Raw genomic sequence first — 12,938 nt, 5'->3', positions numbered from 1 at the left:
GTGATCCACCTGCCTCAGCCTCCCAAAGTGCTGGGATTACAGACGTGAGCCACGGCGCCCTGTCCCGAATGTACTCATTTTAAAGCACTAATTTTAAAACAGTCGTAGTTACCTGCACAGCACCTATTATACTTTTTCTTCCTTATTAAAAAAAAATTTTGTTCAAGATGTCCACTTGAAAACACTCAGCTTCCAGACTCCCTTGAGGTTATGGATAGTTATGTAATGTGGTTCAGGCCAATGTATACATATGTGGAAGTTCTAGACACAGACGATTCCAGGAAAGTTTGTTAAATGGAGGAGTCTCAACTGGGAAGGCTTTCACCTTTTGCCTGTTGCTCTTTTCCTTTTTTCTCCTCTTCCTTCCCTGGAATGCTGATGAAACTTCCAAAGATTGAGAGGTTCAGCTGCCATCTTGCAAATATGCGGATTGGAGTCACATGCTAAGGATGTCAGAGGGGAAAGACAGAAGGAGTCTGGGCTCCTGATGGCACCATGGAGTGGCCATTTAGCCCTAGACTGCCCATTTCCAGATGTCACATTACATAAGAATTATAAATGCTGTGGTAGCTGGGTTCTTGTTACATGCCATTAAATACAGTCTTCGCTTTTACTGACAATTTTTTTTTTTTTTTTTTTTGAGATGGAGTTTTGCTCTTGTTGCCCAGGCTGGAGTATAATGGCGCAATCTCAGCTCACTGCAACCTCCACCTCCCAGGTTTAAGTGATTCTCCTGCCTCAGCCTTCCCAAGTAGCTGGGATTATAGGCATGCACCACCATGCTCAGCTAATTTTGTATTTTTAGTAGAGATGGGGTTTCTCCATGTTGGTCAGGCTGGTCTCAAACGCCCGACCTCAGGTGATCAGCCTGCCTTGGCCTCCCAAAGTGTTGGGATTACAGGCGTGAGCCACCGCGCCCGGCTTACTGACCATTTTACCTGCCACACTGCCCTTTGTTAGATTTCCCAAGTACCGTCTTTGTTCTCATGAATAAGCTACTAGCACTGCTGAGGAACAAGTAGGCTTGAGCAGGGCAACTAGAAGTAGGTGAGTCCCAGGGACACAATTTTTGTCAGTGACACTTTCTTCTGATACCAGTAAAAGAGGTGAGTCATACCACATTATAGCATCACTATTTTGTGAATGGGAAAATTGAGGTTCAAAGGGAAAAAATAATCAACTTAAGCCTACAGATTACGTCTCCAGCTTATCTGTCCATCCCTCATTCCAGTCTTACCATTTCCCTGAATTATTCTTCTCTGTTTAGTTTGCCTAGTAAACCCCATTTCTTCTGTTTGTTTAAACTACAGTTTCTCAACCTCAGTGTTACTGACATGTGGGGCTGGACAATTCTTTATGGTGAGGGACAGCCCTGTCCCTTGTAGGATGTTTAACACTATCCCTGGCCTCTGCCCACGAGATGCCAGTGGCACCGCTCCCCTCCTCCAAGTTGTGACAATCAAAATTGTCCTTGGACACTGCAGAATGTCCCCTGGGGGCCAAGATCTTCCCCATTGAGATCACTGCTCTAAAGTCAGGTCAAATACCACTCCAGTCTATACCTGCTTTATTCCCACATGTCCGCTACTAACTTCCAGCATAACAGCTACAGCACTGTTACCTGTCTGTATCTCCACATTACACTGTATGGTCCTTGAAGGCTCTTTGACTCATTTCTGCATCTCCCTGTTTATTGACTAAATTAATTTTAAAATTGTTCGTGAAGCCATGTGTGGTGGCTTGTGCCTGTAGTCCTAGCTACCTGGGAGACTGAGGCAGGAGGATTGCTTGAGCTTGAGCCCAGGAGTTCATGGCTGCAGTGAGCTATGATCATGCCACTGCACTCCAACCTGGGTGACAGTGCGAGACTCTGTCTCAAAAAAAAAAAAAAAAAGAAAAACTCTTAAATATTTTGGGAGAGAATGAAGAGTAAATTTCTATACAATGTTTTTGTTTCCCTGATGGAATCAAAGTTGAATCAATCTTGCAGAAAATGCTGTGTACACTCTTCTCAGTTCTAATTTCCTCTAATGTTGTCATCTTAAATTATTGTGTTACAGCCAGGCACGGTGGCTCATGCCTGTAATTCCAGCACTTTGGGAGGCCAAGGTGGGCAGATCATGAGGTCAATCTGGCCAACATGGTGAAACCCTGTCTCTACTAAAAATGCAAAAATTAGCTGGGCGTGGTGGCGAGCGCCTGTAGTCCTAGGTACTCAGGAGGCTGAGGTGGAAGAATCACTTGAACCCGGGAGGTGGAAGTTGCAGTGAGCCGAGATCGTGCCACTGCACTCCAGCCTGGGTAACAGAGCGAGACTCCATCTCAAAAAAAAAAAAAAAAAAAAAATTGTGTTACATTCGTCATAACCAAGAAAAGATCTTAAAAAAAAAAGAAAAGAAAACAACTTGAATGCATGGGACTTCATTATTCTCCAGAAATGGATGAAGTCATTTTGGTTTGCTAGTACTATTGATCCCGTATTTCCAATTTTATTAGTTATTTCTAAAGAAAGACATCTACAAACCGTTCAAATAACATTGAGACGCTGAGTATGTGGGCAGGAAATCCTCTTGGTCATGTTGACGAGTGTTTCCTTCGGTCCTGTGGCTGCCCACCCCTTTCTGGAAAAAAAGTTGCAAAACTTCCTGAAGTTCACTTGTGTGCACTTGGGTTCTAAGAAATTCAATACTTCTTTGGCACCTACAAAATGCTGCAGTTCATTTGCCCATTCAATTAAAATGACACTAAAGGGGCATGACAACAAAAGGAAAAGATTCATTCAAAAAATGTGAAGATATTGCATGGCTCTTTTTCACTTGGCACTGACCTGGCTCTGCATTTGGTTTTGCTTTTTTTTTTTTTTTTAAAGAAAGCACAAACTCTCCATTGTTGGTAACTATTCTTTATGCTGAGGTTCAAAGGTAGCAAGAGAAGCAAGCTTTATCTTGTTTGAGAGAAGCTTAGCCGGGTCACGCCTGTAATCCCAGCACTTTGGGAGGTTGAGGTGGGTGGATCCCTTGAACCCAGGAACTCAAGACCAGCCTGGGCAACGTGGTGAGACCCCATCTCTACAAAAAATACAAAAACTTAGCCAGCCATGGTGGCGTGCACCTGTAGTCCCAGTTTCTCAGGAGGCTGAGGTGGGAAAAACACCTGAGTCCAGGAAGTCGAGGCTGCAGTGCGCTGTGATCATGCCACTGCATTCCAACCTGGGCGACAGAGACCCTGTCTCGAAAGAAGTTTAAGTGTTGCAAGCCCCCTTCATTATTCCTATAAGAAAGAAAACCAGTTCATTGGTACTGAAATTTTAAACTTTTTATTTTGGCATAATTTAAATGTACAGAAAAGTTTTTTTTTCTTTTTTCTTTTCTTTTGAGACGCAGTCTCGCTCTGTCACCCAGGCTGGAGTGCAGTGGCACAATCCCAACTCACTGCAACCTCCTAGTGGAGACGGGGTTTCACCATGTTGGCCAGGCTGGTCTTGAATTCCTGACCTCACATGATCCACCCACCTCTCAAAGTTCTGGGATTATAGATGTGAGCTCAGCCAAATGTACAGAAATGTTTCAAAGCTAGCACAGATAATTATCAGGCATGCCCTCACCCAGTTCCGGTTTCCCCTAACGTTACCAGCTTACACCACTGTGGCACATTTGTCAAAACTGAGAAAACAACACTGACACATTGCTAGGAACTAAACTCTAGTCTTTATTTGGATTTCACCAGTTTTTCCTTTAATGACCTTTTTCTGTTCCAGGATCCTGCATTGGCTTCCGGATAGTACACCTACTTTTGCAGAATATTTCATGATTAATTTCAGCAAACCATATTTATCTGAAGAGCTTAATTTACTCAAGTTCAATCTTCCCAGACATGCACCCTGGGGCTTTGACTCCAAAATGGCTACAATTGATCCCTTCCTCCCCCTTTGGTGAGGTGGCTTGGGCTTTAGGTGACGCTGAGAATTGTGCATGATCTGGCTTGTAGGATACTGAATTTCCTGAGAATGATCTAGGGACTCTCAGCATTTTAAAAAATATCCTGTTTTTGTTTTGTTGTTTTCTTTTGAGACAAAGTCTTACTCCGTCGCCCAGGCTGGAGTGCAGCAGCGCAATCTTAGCTCACCACAACTTCTGCCTCCTGGGTTCAAGTGATTATGCTGGCTCAGCCTCCCGAGTAGCTGAGACTACAGGCACCTGCCACCACACCCGGCTAATTTTTTTTTTTCGTTTTTTTTTTTTTTTTTTTTTTGAGATGGAATCTCACTTTGTCGCCCAGGCTGGAGTGCAGTGGCCGGATCTCGGCTCACTGCAAGCTCCGCCTCCCGGGTCCATGCCATTCTCCTGCCTCAGCCTCCGAGTAGCTGGGACTACAGGCGCCCGTCACTACGCCCGGCTAATTTTTTGTATTTTTAGTAGAGATGGGGTTTCACCGTGTTAGCCAGGATGGTCTTGATCTCCTGACCTCACAATCCACCTGCCTCAGCCTCGCAAAGTGCTGGGATTACAGGCATGAGCCACCGCGCCCAGCCTTTTTTTCGTATTTTTAGTAGAGACAGGGTTTCGCTTTGTTGGCCAGGCTGATCTTGAACTCTTGACCTTAAGTGATCAGCCCACCTTGGCCTCCCTAAGCACTGGGATTGCAGGCACGAGCCACTGCGCCCGGCCAAAATATCCTCTTATTTATAGCTGACTTTGCACATCTGATATTCATGTAGGATAAGATAGCAAGCTGTACTTTTTCTGTTCCTTTTTTTTTTTTTTTCCCATGAAAACAGCCAGGATTTATGTGGTTCCAAGAGCCAACTGGGTAAAATATAGACCCATTCTGTTTTGGTGAATAAAGGTGATATGAGAAGAAAAAACCTCCAGGAACAGGGGAGGAAGTATGATTATGTTTGCCTCAGAGAACACTGGGAGAGAAACCATTCATCTTCCATTCATTCATCTTCCATTCCCAGACCTTGGAAGAATAGTCACTGTAACGTGGGGGCTAGAAGCATTGGCTTATGAAATCAACAGGCATAGGTAGGTTTTCACCTCCACCACCTAGCTAGGTAACCTTGGACAAGTTGCTTAACCTCTTTGAGCCTCAGTTTCCTTGTCTCTAAAATGAGAGCTGAGCTTTGAATAAGATCATGTATTTAACACAGCACATGAAATAGAGAAAACACATATCTGTTACCTATTATTATTTCCAAAGACAGTCCACCCTAATTACCAACAAGCATTCCCAAACTCTTCTTAGTCTATCATTAATCTCATCTTTTCTTCCATCTTTAGATATTTGGTAGCCAAGGGCTGGGCACAGTGGCTCACACCTGTAATCCCAGCACTTTGGGAGGCCAAGGCGGGTGAATTACTTGAGGTCAGGAGTTGGAGACCAGCCTGGCCAACATGGTGAAACCCCATCTCTACTAAAAATACAAAAATTAACTGGGCATGGTGTTGTGCATCTGTAATCCCAGCTATTCGGGAGACTGAGTTAGGAGAATCGTTTGAACCTAAGGAGGTAGAGGTTGCAGTGAGCTGAGATCGAGCCACTGCACTCCAGCCTGGGCAACAGAATGAGTGAGACTCTGTCTAAAAAATAAAAATAAAAGGAATTTGGTAGGAAAGAAGTTTGAGAGTTCCCAGAGGTCTACGTGAAACAGTAGGGTACTCACATCTTCAAAATATGTCTAAGTATGTATAAAATTTGATCACTGGTCACAAGCAGAAATGGGGTCCACAAAGCAGGAAAAATGTCACAGCGATGGACCTTGGATAAGCTTTCTCCAGTTTCTCCCTCCTCCGAACTGGAAACAAAATACCCATCTGACCAATAGTGGGCTGGACCTAGTTACAGGCTGCCAAGTATCTGCCCTGTTAGTGTGACCTGGAACAAAATTCCCAGCAGAGGACAGCAAACATTTGCTGAGCACAGACCTGTGACCCTACTACATGAGATTCTAGGGGCAGTGTTTGAATTACGCCATAACTGGGGGTTGGTGGCTTATGGGGAAGTGCTCTATACTAAACAAAGTGTGTGAGGCAGTCAGGCCCAGGAAAGAAGAGGTTGGCATCTGCAATTTGAAAATGTGACTCTGCTGTTTTATTTTTATTTTCAGAGACACTGTCTTGTTCTGTTGCCTGGGCTGGAGTGCAATGGTGCAATCATAGTTCACTATAACCTCAAACTCCTGGGCTCAAGTGATCCTCCCGCCTCAACCTTCTAAGCACACTGCCATGCCCAGCTAATTAAAAACAAGTTTTTTTGGTTTTGTTTTTGTTTTGTTTTTGTTTTTGGTAGAGACGCAAGTCTTGCTATGTTGCCCTGGTTGGTCATGATTTCCTGGTCCCTAGTGATCCTCCTGCCTCAGCCTCCCAAGCACACCACCAGACCTGGCTAAATTTTTTCTTCTTTAGTTATTATTTAGCTCTCTTTATAACTGGCTTATTTTTATTATTTTTTGTAGAGAAGGGGTCTTGTTATGTTAGCCTGCCTGGTCTTAAAATGTAACTCTGTTGTTTTATACAAAACACTTATCTTTTTCCATTTGAAAACAAGTTGTATTTTCCAGCATAAAATTCCAGACTTATAGACTATAGTATAGTCCTTAGGACCCATAATGTGTCTCCAAGAACTATTTGCCAATGTCTGTACTTTCAGTGATCTGTAACCTCTAGGAGTAGTGGAGAGGTTAAGAAACTTGTCCAGGGTTACCCAGCTAGGATGTGGTGGAACTGAAAACCGACCTTTGCCTATCTATTTCATAAGCCAATGTTTCTAGCCCCCACGTTACAGTGACTGTTCTTATAAGGTCTGGGAATGGAAGATGAATGAATGGAAGATGAATGGTTTATCCCCCAGTTTTCTCTGAGGCAAACATAATTATACTTCTTCCTTTGTTCTTGGAGGTTTTTCTCTTCTCATATCCCCTCCATTCACCAAAATAGAGTTGGGTCTATATTTTACCCAGCTGGCTCTTGGAACTGCATAAATCCTGGCTGTTTTCACTTTTTAAAAATTATGAGATTAACTACCAAACTTGAGCTGTAAGTTGTGGGTTAGCTCTTTACTCTGCTAGATAACCCAGAACAAAGTATTAACTTCTTTGAGAGCTTCCTTTTTTCCCCTTCATTGCCGTTGTGCATTTCTACCGGAAAATGTGGGAATGTGGGTGAAGGCGACCTAGCAGAGTGCCTGGCACACAGGAAGGAGCTTGTTGAATTTATAGTTCCGGGCTCCAGAACAAGGGCGGCCCATCTTAGCCTGAGCCACTCTGACTTCGCTTTAGGAAATACTGCCTAGATAGCTAAAGGAAAGTGATAGCAACTGCAACCAACTGTTTTTGAGGTCTGCCTGCCCACCAGTGGCCCCCTCAGCACATGGGAACAGTGTGTGGAGGTGCCTGGAACAGACACTGACTCAAGGGAGGTCTGTACAGAGGCAGTGTGGGTAAAGAAATGAATGCAGATTCCCCAAAAATCCAGAGGCATATGCAAGAGGAGGGGCACGGGTTCTTTTGAGTCACCTTCCAGGTGACCAGGTGCATTTACAACTCTAAGGCTCTATGAGTATGTTTTTTTCTTACCTTATAGAATAAAGGGGTAAATAAGACAGCTGCCCTGGGTATGGCTTTGGGTCAGAATAAACATTTCTCAAATTGAAGTATTTCAGTAATGTCTTGAGAAATCAGATTTGTTCAGGCTTGCTGGAAGTGCATTATTTGATTCTAAGTTTCACTTAAAAGTCTTGGGGAAGGCCAGGTATGGTGGCTCATGCCTGTAATCCCAGTACTTGAGAGGCCAAGGCAGGCAGATCGCTTGAGCCCAGGCATTCCAGCCCAGCCTAGGCAACATGGTGAAACCCCGTCTTTACAAAAAATACAAAAGTCAGCTGGGCGTGGTGACAAATGCCTGTAGTCCCAGCTACCGGGGAGGTTGGGGTGGGAAGAGGGAGGATGACTTGAGCCCAGGAGGTTGAGACTGCAGTGAGCCGATATTGTACCACTGCACTCCAGCCTGAGCAACAGAGCAAGACGCTGTCTAAACAAAACAAAACAAAAAGTCTTGGGAAAAATCACTGACAACACAGTTTTCTTTTTTTCTTTTCTTTTCTTTTTTTTTTTTTTTTTTTTTTTGCTTTCTGGCTCAGGCTGGAGTGTGGTGGTGTGATCTCAGCTCATTACAACCTCTGTCCCCCGAGTTCAAGTGAATCTCCTGCCTCAGCCTCCCTAGTAGCTGGGATTACAGGTGCACGCCACCACGCCCAGCTAATTTTTGTATTTTTTTAGAGATGGGGTTTCACCAGGCTGGTCTCAAATTCCTGATCTCAGGTGATCTGCCTGCCTTGGCCCCTCAGCGTGCTGGGATTACAGGGGTGAGCCACCGCGCCCAACCGAAAACACAGCTTTCTAAAGGGATTCCTCTGGCCTGGTGCAGTGGCTCACACCTGTAATCCCATCACTTTGGAAGGCCAAGGCGGGTGGATCACCTGAGTCAGGAGTTTGAGATCAGCCTGGCCAACATGGCAAAACCCTGTCTCTACTAAAAATACAAAAACTTAGCCAGGTGTGGTGGCACGTGCCTGTAATCCCAGCTGCTCAGGAGGCTGAGGCAGGAGAATTGCTTGAACCCAGGAGAGGGACATTACAGTGAGCTGAGAGCATACCACTGCACTCCAGCCTGGGCAACAAGAGAGAAACTCTGTCTCAAAAAAAATAAAAAATAAAGGGACTCCTCTAATCTTGACCAAGAGAGAAGGGAGTGTCCCACACTCTCTCGGGTACCAGCATGAGAAGAAGAAGAACAATTTGCTTTTGTGCAGACTTAGTGTTCTCCTGAAATTCACCACCTTTCACCTGTGCTGTATTATTTGCATTCAGTGCTTTTTTATTTGTTGTGCAGAAGCTGGGTACAATTAGCCATGACAACTGCAATAAACTGATATTTCTAGCATCGTGATCATAACCACTGCCAGAAAACCTTGGATTTGGGGTCATGCATTTATCCTGAACACCGGTGCCTTTATCTTGCTCTCAGGGGACCAGAATCCAGAAGAAGAGAGAGACATGCAAACAGTTCCAATGCAGTGTAACTGTAACCATCCCTAAGTGGTGGTACCGAGGAAAAAGGGAAAAAGAAAGACGCCTAACTCCCCAGGGCCGTCAGGGAAGGCTTCATAAAGAAGAGATGTTCAAATGGACTTTGAAGGATGAGTAGAAATTTGCACAGAATTTAGCTTCTTTTCTTCATGCCTCTTTTCCCTGACAAAGAAGCTAGAAGCCACCTGCACCTGAGATAATCTCAAGAAAGCAATAACAGTTCATCTAGTGCTAAAAATGACTTGAAACTAAAGAAAAAAATATGTTCAGCCTTTAACACCTGCTACTGTCCCCAAGGCAGTATAAGAAGATCCTTCCAGATTTTTTTTTTTTTTTTTTTGAGATGGAGTCTCGCAGTGTTGCCCAGACTGGAGTACAGTGGTGTGATCTTGGCTCACTGCAACCTCTGCCTCCCAGGTTTAAGCGATTCTCCTGTCTCAGCCTCCCAAGTAGCTGGGATTAGAGGTGCCTTCCACCATGCCTGGCTAATTTTTTGTATTTTTAGTAGAGACAGGGTTTTCTATGTTGGCCAGGCTGGTTTCAAACTCCTGACCTCAGGTGATCCACCCGCCTCAGCCTCCCAAAGTGCTGGGATTACAGGTATGAGCCACTATGCCCGGCTGATCCTTTCAGATTTCTGTATCTACTTATTTTAACTCTTGTCCCTTGTCTTTTTCCTACCTTCGCTCCAGCCCCTTCAATACTTCCTTAATATTTCTCTTATAACCAACAACTTTTTTCTTTTTTGAGATGGAGTCTTGCTCTGTTGCCCAGGCTATAGTGCAGTGGTATGATCTCAGCTCACTGCAACCTCTGCCTCCCAGGCTCAAGTGATTCTTGTGCCTCAGCCTCCTGAATAGCTGGGATTACAGGCACCAACCACCACGCCCACCTAAGTTTTGTACTTTTAGTAGACGGGGTTTCACCACGTTGGCAAGGCTGGTCTCGAACTCCTGACCTCAGGTGATCCGCCTGTCTAGACCCCCCAAACTGCTGGGATTACAGGTTTGAGTCACCTCACCTGACCTTAATCTACAACTTGTTTTAAAAATGGGAGGCAGGATATGTGTGTGTGTGTGTATGTGTGTGTGTGTGTGTATGTAGGAGAGAGAAAAAGACAGAGAGAGAGAATATCCTTCCCCCACCTCTGCAATTGGCCTTAAATTTTACACACTCACCACCCCCACTTCCCTGCTTTGATGCTGTGCCTAAAGCAATGGGAATGAACTTCAGGTCTCTGGGCTTGGCCAGTGTTGCTCCTCTCCCTTGGAGTTCCAAGAAAGGTATCTCTTGGGATCAGGAGCTGGGCTGGAACCCAGGGCTCCTGAGATAGGACAAGGCTGTGCTGTGTGCACCTGTCCTGCCTTCTCACTTTGTACAATGAGGTAGGCATTCTTTTGTATTTCCTCTTGTTTTCTTTCTGCACCCCACTTGGCTTGGCAGCCATAAATCCACAGTTTCCTCCTTGGCATTTCTTCCATGTGTTCTGCCTGAATTAAAAACTGAAAGGGGGAAGGCCCAGTAGACCTTGAAATGTTCAGCTTGCCTTCGTCCTTGGCCGCTGGCTTGACAGGTCCCACAAGTTTTCCTGGGAGAGTGAGCAGCTGACGAAATCCCAGAGGCCCTGAAACCTCCCTTCCAGTAAGTGCCCATGTTTGCATATCCTGGTTCAAGAATAGGAACTGCTTGTTGGAAACTGATCAGGGAGCTAAAGTTACTGATTAAGTGGATTTGCTTCCAGCTGCAGGCAGTGGCCTCCCTGAGAAAGAGGGAATCTGTAGGATTGTTTTTACAGATTAAAATCTCCCTTGTTTGTTCACTTTCTACTTCTAAAAGTTCTTGGAACCCTTTTCCAGGAAGAAGCCAGGTAAAGTCAGAGTAGGGAAAAACCCTAAGCCTTGTTTTTGTCCTCTATACTTTAAAGCTTCCTTTATTTTCAAAGAGACGTACATGAGATGTCTGAAATAAGTCAACTTTAGGAAGGATAGCTAACGAGTGTTGGACATGTGCCAGGCACTGTGTGAGCACTTGGCATCCATTCTCTCTTTGGTTCCCATAAGTTAGGAATTGGCCGCCTTTCTCAGAGGAGAATGAGGGGCTGCGAGGTTAAGTCGATGACCATGAAATTGTCAGTGTTGGAACTGGGATATTATTATTATTATTATTTTGAGACAGGGTCTCACTCTGTCGCCCAGGCTGCAGTGCAGTGGCGTGATCACAGCTCACTGCAGCCTCTACTTCCCAGGCTCACGTGATCGTCCCACCTCAGCCTCCCAAGTAGCTGGGACTACAGATATATGCCACCATGCCCTGCTCATGGAACTGGGATTCAAATCTAGATTCCTTGCCCCATGTCCTGGAGGTTGCCCAGGCATGGAAAAGATCCAGGCCTGGTCCACTGCTTTTAGGACGTGACACTTCTCAGGCAACCCCCTCTTTCAGTAATTTGCATTTTATTAGATAGAAACTGAAAACTCATGTCAAGGTGTCTGAAACCAGCAAAATAATGTTTTTTCAGTCTTTGTTCCCATTCCTTGGTTGGAGGGGGTGCTGGGTGACATTTGCTGTGCAAACAATAGCCCAGAAGCTGGGCAGAGTCCACACCTAGCTGAGTAAATAGCACCTGAAGGCCCTGGCGGGACATGCAAGCTCCCCAGGGGTGCCTTGCTTTGAGAGACAACCATGAGAATGTGCCCTTGGACTGGAAGCCTGGAATCCAGAGCTCTGGTCCTAGTTCTACTGTTATTAACACTTGTACCTCTCTGTTCCTCATCTTTGAAGTGAAGAAAACCAAGTTGATGATGTTTGAGGTCTGATGCTGCAAGAGTCAGTTTGACTTGGGCAGTGCAGCTTGATGGTTAGGCATGCAGAGAGTAGAATCCAGTTGCCTGGGGTCCAGTACGAGCTTCATGGCTAGACAAGGTGGCTCATACCTGCAATTCCAGCACTTTTCGGAGGTCAAAGTGGGAGACCAGAGTGGACAACAGAGCAAAACATCATGTCTACAAAACATAAATAATTACCTGGGCAGCATGGTGTGCACTTGTAGTCCCAGCTACTTGGGAGGCTGAGGTGGACTGGGAGGATTACTTGAGCCCAGGAGTTCAAGACTGCAGTGAGCTATGATCACACCACTGCACTCCAGCCTGAGTGACAGAGCAAGATCCCACCCCTTTTTAAAATTTTTTTCTGAGATGGAGTCTTGCTCTGTTACCCAGGCTGGAGTGCGGTGGCACAATCTCAGCTCACTGGAACCTCTGCCTTCCAGGTTCAAGTGATTCTCCTGCCTCGGCCTCCTGAGTAGCTGGGACTACAGGTAAGCACCACCACGCCTGGCTAATTTTTGTGTTTTTTGTTTGTTTGTTTGTTTTGTTTTGAGACAGAGTCTCACTCAGTCACCCGGGCTGGAGTGCAGTGGCACGATCTCGGCTCACTGCAAGCTCCGCCTCCCGGGTTCACGCCATTCTCCTGCCTCAGCCTCCTGAGTAGCTGGGACTACAGGTGCCCGCCACTAAGCCCGGCTAATTTTTTTTGTATCTTTAGTAGAGACGGGGTTTCACCATGTTGGCCAGGATGGTCTCGATCTCCTGACCTCGTGATCCGCCTGTCTCGGCCTCCCAAAGTGCTGGGATTACAGGCGTGAGCCACCGCACCTGGCCTAATTTTTGTATTTTTAGTAGAGATGCAGTTTCACCATGTTGGCCAGGCCAGTCTCAAACCTCAAGTGATCTGCCTGCTTCAGCCTCCCAAAGTTCTGGGATTACAGGTGTGAGCCTCCGCACCTAGCCAAGACCCTGTCTCTTAAAAAAAAAAAAAAAAAAAATGGCCAATGCAGTGGCTCACGCCTGTA

At 45.5% G+C, this 12,938-nt stretch overlaps 1 long non-coding RNA gene across 8 annotated transcripts in view; it reads left to right on the top strand.

Moving 5' to 3' along the window:
- Positions 1-12,938, top strand: part of LOC144331835 (uncharacterized) — a 73,499-nt gene that overhangs the window by 7,282 nt on the left and 53,279 nt on the right. For 2 of the 8 annotated variants that reach the window (XR_013399389.1, XR_013399391.1), the window contains exon 1: positions 10,340-10,473. The exons of 4 other annotated variants lie outside the window; for them this stretch is intronic. This is a non-coding gene — a long non-coding RNA (uncharacterized LOC144331835). Of the gene's footprint in view, positions 1-10,339; positions 10,474-12,356; positions 12,405-12,938 lie in introns of those variants that run through there. 2 more of the 8 variants (XR_013399397.1, XR_013399390.1) reach the window with 2 other exon arrangements.

This window comes from Macaca mulatta, chromosome 10, assembly GCF_049350105.2.
Source record: "Macaca mulatta isolate MMU2019108-1 chromosome 10, T2T-MMU8v2.0, whole genome shotgun sequence".
Lineage (NCBI taxonomy): Eukaryota > Metazoa > Chordata > Mammalia > Primates > Cercopithecidae > Macaca > Macaca mulatta.
This window is presented reverse-complemented; position numbering and strand designations above follow the sequence as displayed.